This window comes from Sprattus sprattus (assembly GCF_963457725.1).
Source record: "Sprattus sprattus genome assembly, chromosome: 1".
In the NCBI taxonomy this organism is placed as follows: domain Eukaryota; kingdom Metazoa; phylum Chordata; class Actinopteri; order Clupeiformes; family Clupeidae; genus Sprattus; species Sprattus sprattus.
The window spans coordinates 47,274,428-47,288,140 of record NC_137920.1 but is presented as its reverse complement, the minus strand read 5'-3'; positions in this window follow the sequence as shown (position 1 = coordinate 47,288,140).

The following is a 13,713-nucleotide window of genomic DNA, read 5'->3' as shown; positions in this document are numbered from 1 at the left end:
CCACTAATTGCATCAATTTATCCAACTGGTGAAGGTAATAGTGAGCAGAGTATAGAAAGATAGATAGTCAGATAGATACTTTATTCATCCCGAGGGAAATGTAATACATCTTTAACAGAGTAGTCTATTACATTATCGATAAAGCTATTGAAGGATGCTCGAGTGGACAAGGTAAAAATGTGTTTTATTTTATCAAGTGTAGCTTAACCGATATTCCTATTACTGTAAGGCAACCAGCTAATGTTGAGCACCAACTGAGTTGTTTGCTAGCTAGCGTTAGCTAGCTGATTTGACCATAGGGTATGAACATGTTCATTCATCTGACACTAGGCTAAAGTGTTAGCGAAATCCCGCTAGCCACAACTAACATAATGTAACAGCATACAGAGTACTAGTATAATCTTAATAATTAGCAGGTCGATAGCTAGCTGGTTAGACCACAGATTTCCTTTTGACACCACTAGACTAGCAAGCGTTAGCGAAATCCCATTAGCCACTATTAGCAAACTCAACTAACTATAATGCATGTTGAGTGCTTGCACAACATAACTTGCAGATGGCTGGTTAGCTAACATAAATGTACATTATGTGTGCAATAATTATCTTAAGTGTGTTATTCAAATGTTCTATTGAAGGATTTGTGCAATTGATACATTTCATTTTTTCTTTCACTTATAATGTTATAATTGGGGGGGGGGGGCGGGGGCGCTCGGAGGGGATATCGCCCGGGGCGTAATTCCATGCAGAACCGCCACTGCACACAGAAAAAGGACCAAAGATGTCTATGGATGAAAACCTGTCTATAGATTTCTTCTTACTTTCTTGGAAGTTGAGGAGGACCATGACAGATTCCCAAAACGGCATGTTCGTTAGGACGACAATCACAGCTACGACATATCCCATTACCATCAGCACATCTTTGACCATAAGCATCTGGGACGAGTGAACAGTAGAGTTGATATTCAATGGCAGTAGAAAACAGCAAACAACGTATTTATACACTACTGTTTATATAAGCAACGAGGATATAGACAACAGGAAACACAGAGTTAGATGAAGTGACTGTAAAGTTAAACCGTACTAACTGCACACCAGTGCAATCATCATCAGCACAACGAACAGCACGATCACTGGCTTCATGGCTTCTCGTTGGGATGTGGATGCTATCGAGTGAGAATTGAGGAAACGTCTGACTGTGGCCTGGTTGCACCTGCTTTTATATATGATAAACTCTGCTGCAATCACATTCAGGCTGTTGCCACACACGTTACCTCATCTTGGATTTTACTGGCTTTGTCAGACAACAAAGACAAAGCTAACACAACTTCCAACACAGCTTAGTGTCAGCTAAATAATACATTTTACCTGATAATATAATATAATATATTATTATTCAGAGAATGAATGTTAGATTAGTTTTAAAAACTTATATCCACATTGTTTGGAGTAACGTTGGTGGGGTTCAAAGAGGAATCAGTTTAACAAGGCTGTCTTACAAATTATGCCTCAAAATCAATAATGCTTACACTACCTAAAAGGAAGACCTGGCAATGAATGCTTGACAGAAATCTAGTTTGGAAAACCATGAGTGAAGGCCCCCTCATTCTCTTTTTTGAGATGCCACTGTACAGTCATTTGATTACAAGACTGTGATTCAAACATATGAGATATTGCCAATCATTATAGTTGGGCAGGGCTTGAAGAGCAATTTCGATAAAAAAAAAAAAAGTATCTTTAATGAAAAACTGACTTCAGACTACATTACATTGTTTTAAATGGTACCTTTCCTATGAGTGTAAAAGGAGAGACAGGGTTTTTGATGCAGGATCTTGTTTCCTTATTAAGTTATACATAATAACTAGACGTAACGCAAAGCGTTACAAAATATGACCGCCGAACTGTTCAGTATAGGTTTTGGCACAGAATGAGTCATGGTTGTCAGTTTGTTTGTGTGTTTTTATGTGTTTTGTGTGTGTAAATTGGTTTGTGTTTCATTTTTATGTATTAAAGGATGATTTGGTTATGTAATGTTTTGTATACTTCTTTTTTTGTGGATTGTTTTGGTATATTTTTCTTTTGCAATGCAGTTTGTTAAAACAGGTCACATAAAGAGGTGTGGAAACAAAGTGAAGTTTCCAACCACCAACAGGTGGCGCTATAGGTGATATCAGTCAGGCATATGTACGCGTTTGGGCCGGATCCAGCGTCCACCCTAAGACATTTTCTCTGGATCAAACAATGTACGCAAGAGTTATAAGAGACTTTGTGTTTTGTGGCAAGCACTGGCAAGTTGGCAAAGTTTGAGGGTCTGCCACACCCACACCTTCCGACTAATGAGAAAATCTTATATAACTTTTAGCCCATGGCTGAAGACTAACCTGACCACATTTCAAGGCGTTACCATTAAATTTGTCGGAGGAGTTCGATCAGATGCAAGGTGTGCAAACGCCGTCAAAGCGCATCTTCCACTCAAAATGGCTGACTTCCTGTGGACCTGCCACCATGGCGTCAAGAGACTTTTTAGTGCGTCCAAGCATGATGAAGACGTGTACCGAATTCCGTCAAGCTACGCCAAAATAACCCCAATGCGCAGGTTTTTTTGCAATGTTCTAGGGGGCGCTACAGAGCGCAAAAACTCTACCGAAGATGGACGGTTACATGCTTGATGTCCCTGGCAAATTTGGTAATTTTCCGAGCACTTTGACATATATTCGATTAAAACACCTCATTTTTCCTTTTTAATTTTTATCTAGGTGGCGCTTTACATGTAATGACTGGTTATGGTATGGGTTGACATGGCCCCAGGGATGTGCAGTCATAGGAGGCCTCACCTGTCATTTTGAAAAGTAAAAGAAAAAAAATATTAAAAAAATATATATATATTTTTTTATAATAATCATATATAGTTATGTATTATAAAATAAATATTCATATTTCTCTAGTTATCTGTGTTACGAGTGTCATTTCTGCATCATTCCGATCATTTCGAGCATTTTTATTATCAAAATCGCTGAATTTGAGCTTTTCCGGTTCCCAGTGACAGATATCAGCCAATGAACATGGACGTGCCGTCAAGGGAGGCAGATGCAAGAGTGTGAAGTTGGCCCAAATACCGAAATGAAACAGGAACTAGCGCTTTAGGCTAATAGTTAGCATTTTTTCAGAATAAAACTTTTCGGTTTTCAAGAAAGTATAAATAATAATAAAATAATCTGTTGGCTAAATTGTCGAACAATGAACACATATCACGTCTAAAGCACGAGTGCTGCAGTACTTCAAAAAATTACAGCGTGGTGTGTTGCCAATGGTTTTCTTGGTGACTGGTCCTAGCTGCCTTGAGATCATTCACAAGCTCCCCCTGTGTAGTTCTGGGGTTATTCTGCACCTTTCGAATGATCACTGATACCGCACGAGGGGATATCTTGCATGACCAGTTGAGATCAGGTGTACCTTGTTAGACCTAATGAGGACTAATCTGTGTGCTTCTTGGGCACATAACTGGTCATTGTGAGCCAAAATTCTTGCTGTTTGCTAGGGGGTTCAAATACTTATTTTTTGCATCAAATTCTGATTTTTGTTTGTTGATATTCTGCTTCTCACTGTTAAAATACATCTACCAATACAATTCTAGATCACACATTGCAAGTGGCCAAACTTGTGAAATCGGTAGGGGTTCAAATACTTATTTTCCCCACTGTAAATGCCACTTTTGCCACATGGTTTTTAGTTAGATTAAATATACAAAAATCTCAGGCATGGCAAACTACCTACCAGAGTAAAAAAAAAAGCCCTTGGGTTGGAAGTGTTAATGACCCTAAGTTAATGACCCTAAGTAAAGTTAATGAGCCTAAGAATAGCAGATAGCAGTTTGTGACATGTTGTGTGTGAAAAGGTGAGAAATAATTAGTCTGTATGAGGGTGAGGAATGTTGTTGAATTACAAGTTAAAGGCACCCAGTGCAACTTTCGAGGCTTAAAAATAAACATTCAATTTCTAGTCTTTTTTACACGTAGGCCTAGTAAGTTTCAATAACTCTATCAGTTGTCACCACACCACACACACCACACTCATCTTTGCTCCTTGAATGTCGATATGTAATGGTATGGAGTTATTGAAACTTACTACGTGTAGAAATTGAATGTTTATTTTTCATTGAATGTTTACATAAAGTTGCACTGGGTGCCTTTAATGTCTGAAAGATCATCATTAATGGTAGGCCCCATAGGTTTCAGCACCATGGATAGGGTCGATCACGGGAACACGGCACGGGAACACACCTAGGTTAATAAGATACGATTTCAAAAGTCAAAATAATTCAGCAAATAGGCTAATACTAATATACAGTTTGCTCTGAGGTCGGAAATTCATGTGGCCTTTTCGGATTTCTTGAACGCCTGATTATGTAACGCCTGGCCCATATCCAGTAGCCTATAACAGCGACGAAAATAAGACAGTGTGGAAACGTTCATTCTGTGATTTATAGCCTATGTGTATGGACATATGTGGACGTGTAAGGCCGAAAATATGACTCTGATGATATGATCTGTTTTTTGTGTATGGACGTTCGCGAATAGAAAATATGACTCGGTGTGCACAAGTTTGTTCTGTTGTTTGTGTATGGACGTTCGCGAATATCAATGCCATCAATGCCAGCAATAAGATAAAAAAAAAAACAGTCATAAAACAGTCCGCAGCATAAGATACAACACAAAACAGTCCGCAACATAAGATACAACACAAACATTAAACAGTCCGTTAGTACGCTGAACAGTCCACAACATAACAGTCATACGTTGGACTACTAATTTGATGACCATTCACCCGTTTTTCGCTGGAAATATCCCGTAACCCGGAAGTACGCAATTCTTATTTGGGCTTCTTTGGGCCAACTTCACACTGCTGGCAGATGCATTGGAGTCTATGAGCAGGGTAGGCAGTGCCTCCCCTAGGATTGCGCAATCACTCCAAACTGGGTTTAACGCATGCGTGCGCAAGCGTAGAACCTTTCAGTTGAGATCAAAACGCATTGAAAAATATTGTTAGGGAGGCACACAGTACCACTGCTTCAAGAAGGGAGGCGAGCGAGAGCGCAATTGTCGAGTATATTTTGGTTCTAAAAGTAGGTCTTCTTAGAAGAAGAAGGTCCTCTTGTAGAGCTACACTTGCTTGACAGCGAAAATTGTGATGTATTGCTAAGGTTGTATTGTAAGCTGAAGCAGTTCTCAAAACTGGACTTGCAGTCCAAACGTGAAATGATTAATAATGGGAGACCAATGGCGGAGCTAAAATGTTTGCTTCAAACGACGGGACTTAAGGTATTGACATTTGCAGTGGAGTGTTTCAAGTTTCCCAACGGGACATATTCATGAAAAGGACAACGGATTTCTACTGAACTGTACGGGGAGCCGTGAGTGGATTACTTTGGTTTCACCTCAAATTGACGGTTAAGAGCTCCAACGAAATGCTCCAACTTTAAATTATACCGGTCAGTAGAACATTTTGGTATTGTGTGCTATGTCTGGTGTTAAACTGTTTGCTTGTTAATACGTTGTGTAAATAAATATGTAATGTTTTTTTTTTTTCTAAACTGCGAATTCAAGTGTCCGATTAGCATCCCACCAAGTTATATTTTCCCTAGACAAAATGAAATGAGCCATATCATTGGTGGGAGGGCTACATACAAGTTCAAGTTCAAGTTTATTTATATAGCACATTTCATATGAAATACATAGACACAATGTGCTTTAAACGCTACCTTGTAACTATTAATATCTTATTTGACACGGTGTAAAAGTTCAATTACCACACCGATTGTACGTTTAGCTTTAGGCCTTGTAAAAGTCAGTTGACTATTGAGCCGCATAACTACTTATAATAATAATTAAAAAAAAAACGATCGTTTAAAACTAATAGTATTAATAAAACATAACGTTTTTTCAGTTCTGGTGAGATGACAATTTTTAAACCATAAGCATATACATGTATGATGTATACATTTCTATTTTTTTTAAACAACTAGCAATCGGAATGACGTAATCACTTCCGGTTTCTGTGCCGCACCAGCTGCGAACCTCACGGCACGTCACTGCATGGCCCCTTAACACAAACATACAAGAACAATTTGGCCCTCCAAGGCCCTACGGTTCTCAGGATATTCAAAGAAAACTGTGTTCCGCCACCTACAGGCCAGTTGGTGTATAATCATATAAATCAATTTATTGCATGCCCCCCCCCCCCGTGAACGGAATTCCACGAAAATTAACGTGCAGTCAGAAGGTGTCATAATGATCCCACACCTCAGTTCTGACCTTGTCGACTTACAATTCAAATGTTTTACAACACTCCATTTTTGCTTTTTGATTTGTAACTAGGTGGCGCTATACATGAAATAAGTGGTAGTGGAATGGTTGACGTGGCCTCTTAAGACCAACATACAAAAAAATGTGGTCCTCCTAAGCCCTACGGTTTTCGACTTATTCACAGAAAACTGAATCACCCCACCCTCTCTAAAACGGGTCCAGTCCGACGGGGGTGCAACGGATCAAAACGAAACTTAATGGTTCCACGCTCATCTAGTGGGTCTACATGCCCACCAAATTCCGTGCACCTCGGTGTTTCAGTGTCCCGGGAATCGTTGACAGAAAATCGGCAAACAGATTTTCGCTGTCGCGCGGCGGTCATAATAATACACTGTATTTGAATAGCACCTTTCATACACAGAATGCAGCTCAAAGTGCTTTACATTCGGAGCATTTAAAACAGGAATAGGTGAAAAATGGTAACAGAAAAAAATGCAAGAAACAGAAATAAACACAGAAGAAACAGAACACAACACTGAAATAAATACCTGTAGCCAAAAATGTACACGAATAACTGAGAAAGTAGAACTAAATTGTACAAATTTGAAGTAGTACAAAACTGTAGGAATAAATTCAGCAGCAGAAGAAGAGAAGGCGTAAAGTGCTTTACATTTGAAGTAAAGAACCAGGACAAAATAGACATTGTGAGAGTAAATAGATGCAACAGCAGAGAGCATGGTGTTGCTTCAGGGTAACATACCAATTTTCCCTCCATTTCACAGGCACAAAACATCATACACCAATAAAAAGGCTCAATTTAATCTGGAGGAAGTATTAGAAGCCAATAGTGTACTTGTATTTGATCACATGACTTATCCCGCCCCTTTTTCAATCTCTTCACCTCACTTGCGCTCACATGTGGCAGCCCTGTTTTTTCAGCCCCCCAAAACTGTGAAAAAGTGCTATTATCCTGAGGATTTCCATGAATAAAAAAATATTTTCACAATTTAGGGTAAGTTATGATTGAATTTTCCTCTGTTGATTATGTTTTCATTGAATATTTGTTTTGTAAAGGGGTAAAATAGCTACGTTGCATCAAAGCAACAATATGCAACAGCGGAATGAGGATTCCATGTTTGTACGTTTCTTTGTTGCGCATTGTTGCTTCGAGGTAACAAACCTCCACTTAAATGATAACTGACAGTATCTATATAACTTTATATAAATATTTTTTAAATAACTTTTTGACTCCAAATGATCTTTAAAATGAAGTTGGTGTTGAAGATCTTTCATAAAATGTGATTTTTTATAAAATAAAGAGATACATTTGACATAAACTGCACTTTTTGTTTATTACCATTATTGCATGTTGTTGCGCCAAAGTAACATACATAAATCTACCCCCTATTATGATTATTTTTGTAAATTATTTGTTGAATTGTTAAATGTGCTCTATGACAGGCAGCAACATGAGTGCAAATATTTTTTCCCTCTATTATTTCATATATCATGCAATAGAGGGTTAATACTGTCATACTGACAGCTTTCACTGGCAGGGGAAGTGGGCGAGTGTTCTGGATGAGTTCCATTATATGTTTATTTTTTTAGGGAGACCAGTAAAACATGCATTGCATTGCAGTCTAACCTAATAGTGGTTAGTTTCTCAGCATCTAGAGTTAAAAAAGACTGCACCTTGGCAATGTTTCGCAAGTGGAAGAAAGCCGTGTGGGTAACTTTACCAATATGGGGTTTGAAGTTTAACTTTGTATCTAAGATGACATCCTTGTTACTTTTCATTTGACCTGTTGTGATCTGTGTCAGATCCAAAGAATCCACACATCTAGGGCCTGATTTACTAAAAAATTAAGCGCTGCTTAATCTGCGTTCGCAAATTAACGCACAGTGTTTGTGCGCATTTTCCGTGGTATTTATCAAGCCAGATCTGCGCTGGGCAAACTGTGCTTACTCCACCCTTTAAAGACCCTGATTTACTAACATTGATTTGCGAACGCATCTTAATCTGCGCCTTTGCCAGGCGCACATTAACGCACTGTTTCCCCTCATTTTCCGTGATATTTATCAAGCCAGATACGCGCTGGGCAATCATTATTTAGCGCACCGTTAAAAGACTGGAGAACTTGCCAGCAAGTTACTGCCACCATGGAGATTCGAGGAAGAAAAAACTAAGGTTCAGCGAATAGATAACGAGATATATATATTGGTTCACGTTCGCTCAATCACTGAATCTGATTCAATGGGTTATATTGTTGTTTTGCCCGCCATCACCTACAGCGAGATGTTTAAAAGAACACGATTATAAATAATATGCTATTGGTGGCATTAATGCATAAACTGTCTATAATAACAATATAGATGTGTACATGGCGAGATTAATACGTTCTACAAGGGACATGGGTTCACTACAATATATCCCCACTGAAACAAATACATTTACCAAGTAGCCAAAATCACCGTTGCTCAATCATGGATAGATGGCACTATTCCGGAAGATAAAACTGTCATGGACAGACCACTACCACGTAAGTAATGGTCATGTTGGCATCACATATGACCTGGACATTCATTGAATATGGGTGCTTTCTGTTTTGGTAAACGTGATCGTGGATTGAAGGTGGGACTGTTTGCATGTGGGTGCGATCAATTTCTCCAATTACGTTCGGAAGTTTAATTTCATATATGAATATGAATTATACGAGTTGAAAAAAATATTTCTGTTCGCTGTCTCTGTCTCTGTCGTCGCCTTGCTGCTGCCATATCAACGTTTTCAGACTCAGTGGAAATGCGCTTCCTAGTTAAGACGTGCTTTTATGAGGCGGAGAATTAGCCTGCAAATCAGAGATGTGCGCTCACCAGGCAGTTTAGTAAATACGACGCAATACATCATCAGGCGCACTCCTCCCATTAAATAGCGCGTTACCACCCACGTTTCGGAACCATCCCACCTGTTTGCAGGTACACACCCTCAAAGCGTTAATATGCGACTCTACTCAAATGCGCCCCCTTAGTAAATACCGTTTTATGTTTACGACCGCTATTTTACGCCAGAAATGGGCGCAATCCTGTTAGTAAATCAGGCCCCTGGTGTGGTGAAACTGCCCTCTGGCCCACAGTGAAGTGCTTGAGTAGCTTAAATTAATGCACTGAAAGTCCATTCTGTTTACTGCTTACTATTGTAAAGGAAAACTTAGTTTAGCAGGATTCCAGTCAATGGAAAAATGGCCTCTCCCCACCGGCGATTGTTGTTGTTTACGATTTTCTAACAGTTCTCACCACACAACGACGTCTTATCTTTGCTCCTTGAATGTCGATAGGTAATGGTATGGAGTTATTGAAACTTACTACGTGTAAAAAAGACTAGAAATGTAATGTTTATTTTTCATTGAATGTTTATATAAAGTTGCACTTGGTGCCTTTAAGTAAAATATACCAAGTTGTGATGCTGTGACTTGGCGTCTCCACATCACGTGACTGAGTCACATGATTACATTTGTAAGATTTGAACTGAGAGCGTTAAATGGACTACTTTTAACCTTTACTTTTAACCATGTTTATTTACCAAGACCTTGGACTGCTTTCAAACACCTGCTTTTAAACTTGTAAGTAGTTTCCCTGCGAGAGGGTGAGTGCACGCACCAACCTCGCAACGTAGTTGACAATTGGTTGTTTGCAATGCCGTTTGACCACCTAGCGAAATGCTACATGTTTTAAAATACAACAGAGTCCAAGAACAATAAGCAGACGGACTATTTCAGATCCACAAAGGTTTATTGAGTAAAGTAGTAAAGTAAAGTAAAGTAGTCTCAAATGTTTACCGTTTTCTCCTGGCATCTCTGGCTGCAGTGTTAAAGGGGCGCGCACCTCCACTGCCAAGCCTGATATACTGTTGTTGCCGACTGGGGCGCGTTCGCGCACTGCGCTCGTGCGTGAGCTGACAATGGTATGGTCCAATCCAGGTAATATTCGCTCATTAAGCGTTTGGTTTTAATATGAGTGTACGAGTGGAATGTTTGTTATTTCCTGTATTAGGAACATTTCTTTTCTTTTCAGTTAATGTCTTTACTTTGGCTGTAAAAGCATTTTCTGTATTGTTAACCCCTAGTTTTTGTATTATTGGTTTGTTCCAATTACTTAGGGGAAATTGATGCGTCTTTAAAATGTGCTGTGTTTTCAGTCTTGGAGGAAAGAAAGGCCTGCCATGCGTGCACACTATTGTAAGTGAGAGCCTCAGAACTCAGTACAGTGAGTCACCTTATTGAAAGGCCTGCCATGCGTGCACACTATTGTAAGTGAGAGCCTCAGAACTCAGTTAAGTGAGTAACCTTGTAGCACAAAGTTAGTTTGAGTTAACTTTTGTTGCGTTAGCTTTTGTCAGTTTATTTTCTCTTTTCTGTTGACCCTCGTGTCATTGTTTGTTTATTGGCATTTGTGACTGTAGTTTAGTCTCACTGTAAATATCTGGACGGATTTTGGCTTGGGAGAAATAAAAACAACCCTCAACCTTTTGCCCGAAACCTTCTTGTGGACCTGCATCTCTGCCAGACTTGCCTGTCACGGCTACACATCTTCACACAAGTGTTTTATAACAGAGTAAGAGCACAGCACTGAATATATTGAAATCAGGAAGATTATTCTTGCAGCTCTCCCAACTTGACACCAAATGACAGAGGTGATGATAGTTATATCCAGAATTTACGCTTTAGGCTACTAACAATTGCCTGAACTCTATCTAAACTCTGTTTTGATCATCACGAGTTGTGGAGATTACATCACTCTAAAGTATTGCTTGAAAAAAGGCAGTTACTAAGTACCCAATCTATTAACTGAAATTACAAAACAACTGACCAATCAGACGGTTATGTGTCAATACTGTCATATAAAATTGTGGTGAAACAGAAGAGAGTTCACATAATTAATCATTGGATGATTTAAAAACCATTCCAAATGTTGCCAACGTCAAAGTAAAAGTTTAGGTTAAGTTCAAAGTATTTGTCGAATCCAAAGTGGCTTGCAGGGCATTTGAAAAAAAAAATTATAAACAATTTTAACAACCATGAGAAAAGAAGCATTATGCATAAACAACCAGCATAGCTAGACCTAATCAAGTGATCAACTGAATATATGCATGAATCATGGAGTGCATGAATCCAGGCTGGCGGCATCAGAGCTGCCTGGTTCACCGGCGCTTGCGGCATCGGGGTGGCCTGGTTCACCGGCGCTGGCGGCATCGGGGCTGCCTGGTTCACTAGGCAGTGCAGGCGTGTCACAGGAGTTACCCTGCTCTGACCCGGGTTCCACTCTGCATGAAGCACCCCTCCCCAACATACAGACACGGATGCAGAATTAGAGAAAATACAATTATCTTTATTATCTTTAATGGCTAATAAATATGTGGAAAAGTTGCAATTGGTAAAACAATCCAATGTTGGTCTTTAAGCAGTCCACTCTCCTCCTCCTACTCCTACGTGTGGCTGGCAGGCGTGCCGGTCCCTCACTGTCTCAGCTGGGCTTCACTAGGAAGTATAAGGGCCGCACACTTAAACATGCCATCCACTCACTCACTCACGCACGCACAAACACACCGTCAGGTAGGAAGCGGGGAGATCACCCAATTGTAGATGGGCCTATGACTAATTTTAAACATCAGCTAATTTATAACATTTTTAAAAGTATGGTTTTCAATTCTAATCCAATAGACTTTTTTTAATCAAATTCAGGAAATTGCTCCTCAAAGTCTACATGCCTGATCTTTATGTGTGCTGAAAAACTCTCAATCTTGACTCTGTAAACGGGAAACGAACAAAGTGTCTCACACCGAGCATACACTATTTCTGTCAGGGCCGGGCTCGGGAAGCGAACCCGGGCTGCTGGTTCTCTGGTCCCAAAAGCTGCTCACTGAGCTAGCGGAGGAAGTAGGACCTAAATGCAAGATGTATCCATGAATGGTTTTAATCACTTCTCAGAACACAGGGAGATCCAAAAGCAAAAATCCAAACGCTCAGAAGATGATACAAAACATAGAACACAGTAGAGAAGCTGATATTAACAAAGAAAGAGACTAGATAACAAAAGACTTATAAAGACTGTGACTTGACTATGAGAACTGGAACTAGCATGCGTGATAATCCTAAAAGCCCTGAGAGACTAGAGCCCTGAGAGACTCAACACTAGACACGCAAAACATGAAAGTTAGAATCCAGTACTGACCAGCACACGAACGAGTAAGTCAGTGTCACCGCAAGGAACACAAAAGGCAAACAGGTATAAATACAATACTTCATTAGTCAGGTGACCAATTAACTTGCAAAGAGACAGGTGACAACAATGAACGGGAAACAGACACAGGAAGTAAACAAAAGCACATGTACAGGCATCACAAACACAGAAAGCACATGTGCACACAACATCCAACCATAAGCCTCTAGTTGGCGGCCTCTAGAGGCCGGAGGTCCCAACTCGAGACACAGAGGTCTCAAGTCGTGACAATTTTTTCAGCCAATCAACACATTGCCTCAGGAGCATGTGAAGGGAGGGGTGTCATTTTGTGGCTGTTGAGGTAAAATGTCAACGACTCAGGCCAAGATATCAGTCTGGATTCTTTTTCCCTAACGTAACTAGAAGTCTTCAGTATAGATGTTGGAGACAAAAAATACCTCTCAAAAGAAGACTCACAAGGCTGGTAGAGTTTGGTATGAAAAGGTTTATTCTGCTAGTTATGCACCAACACATAAACATGAGCAAGTCTCAGGACTTAACTGAACTCCCATCCTCAGTGCTCTCTGTTCTATACACTTTGGGGTCTCCTCCTGTGACCTAAGCGTTTGCTTCTTGTATTTTTTCCGAATAAAAACTAATTTCAGGCCCATAAATAATCATGTCATATCCTGGAAACCCCTAGCCTGGCCATTACCAGCCTGTGACCCCATTTCTTTTCGTATGAGCTTGAAATCAATTCAGGCGGAAATACGTAGGCTGGTGTCACCAGGCTAGGAAACCCCCCATACACCCCTGAACCTATTGGTGCCATACTCTCAGGAAACACTTGCCTTCCTGAAACCAATGGTATCATATCCAGGAAGGTGCTGGACAGGCCCGCCATAATTCAACTTTCTGCTGACACCATTAGTTTCAGGTCTGCCATAACGTGTGTTTTTTATTACTTTATTATGTTTCACAGACATGTGTTCTGGTATTTCATACATCAGTTGTGCATAATCTAAGCTATTTTCAGTGTTTTGTTTCAGTGCTTTAACAGAGGGGATGGTGGACCCGGTGAACACCAGGGCTCAACAGGCTGGTTTTGTGAAGGTGGTGTTGGACAACGGTCGGTATGCCATGTGGTCTGGCTCTTCACAGCGGTAGCACCCCTCTGTGGTCTTCCCTGCCACTCTCCCTG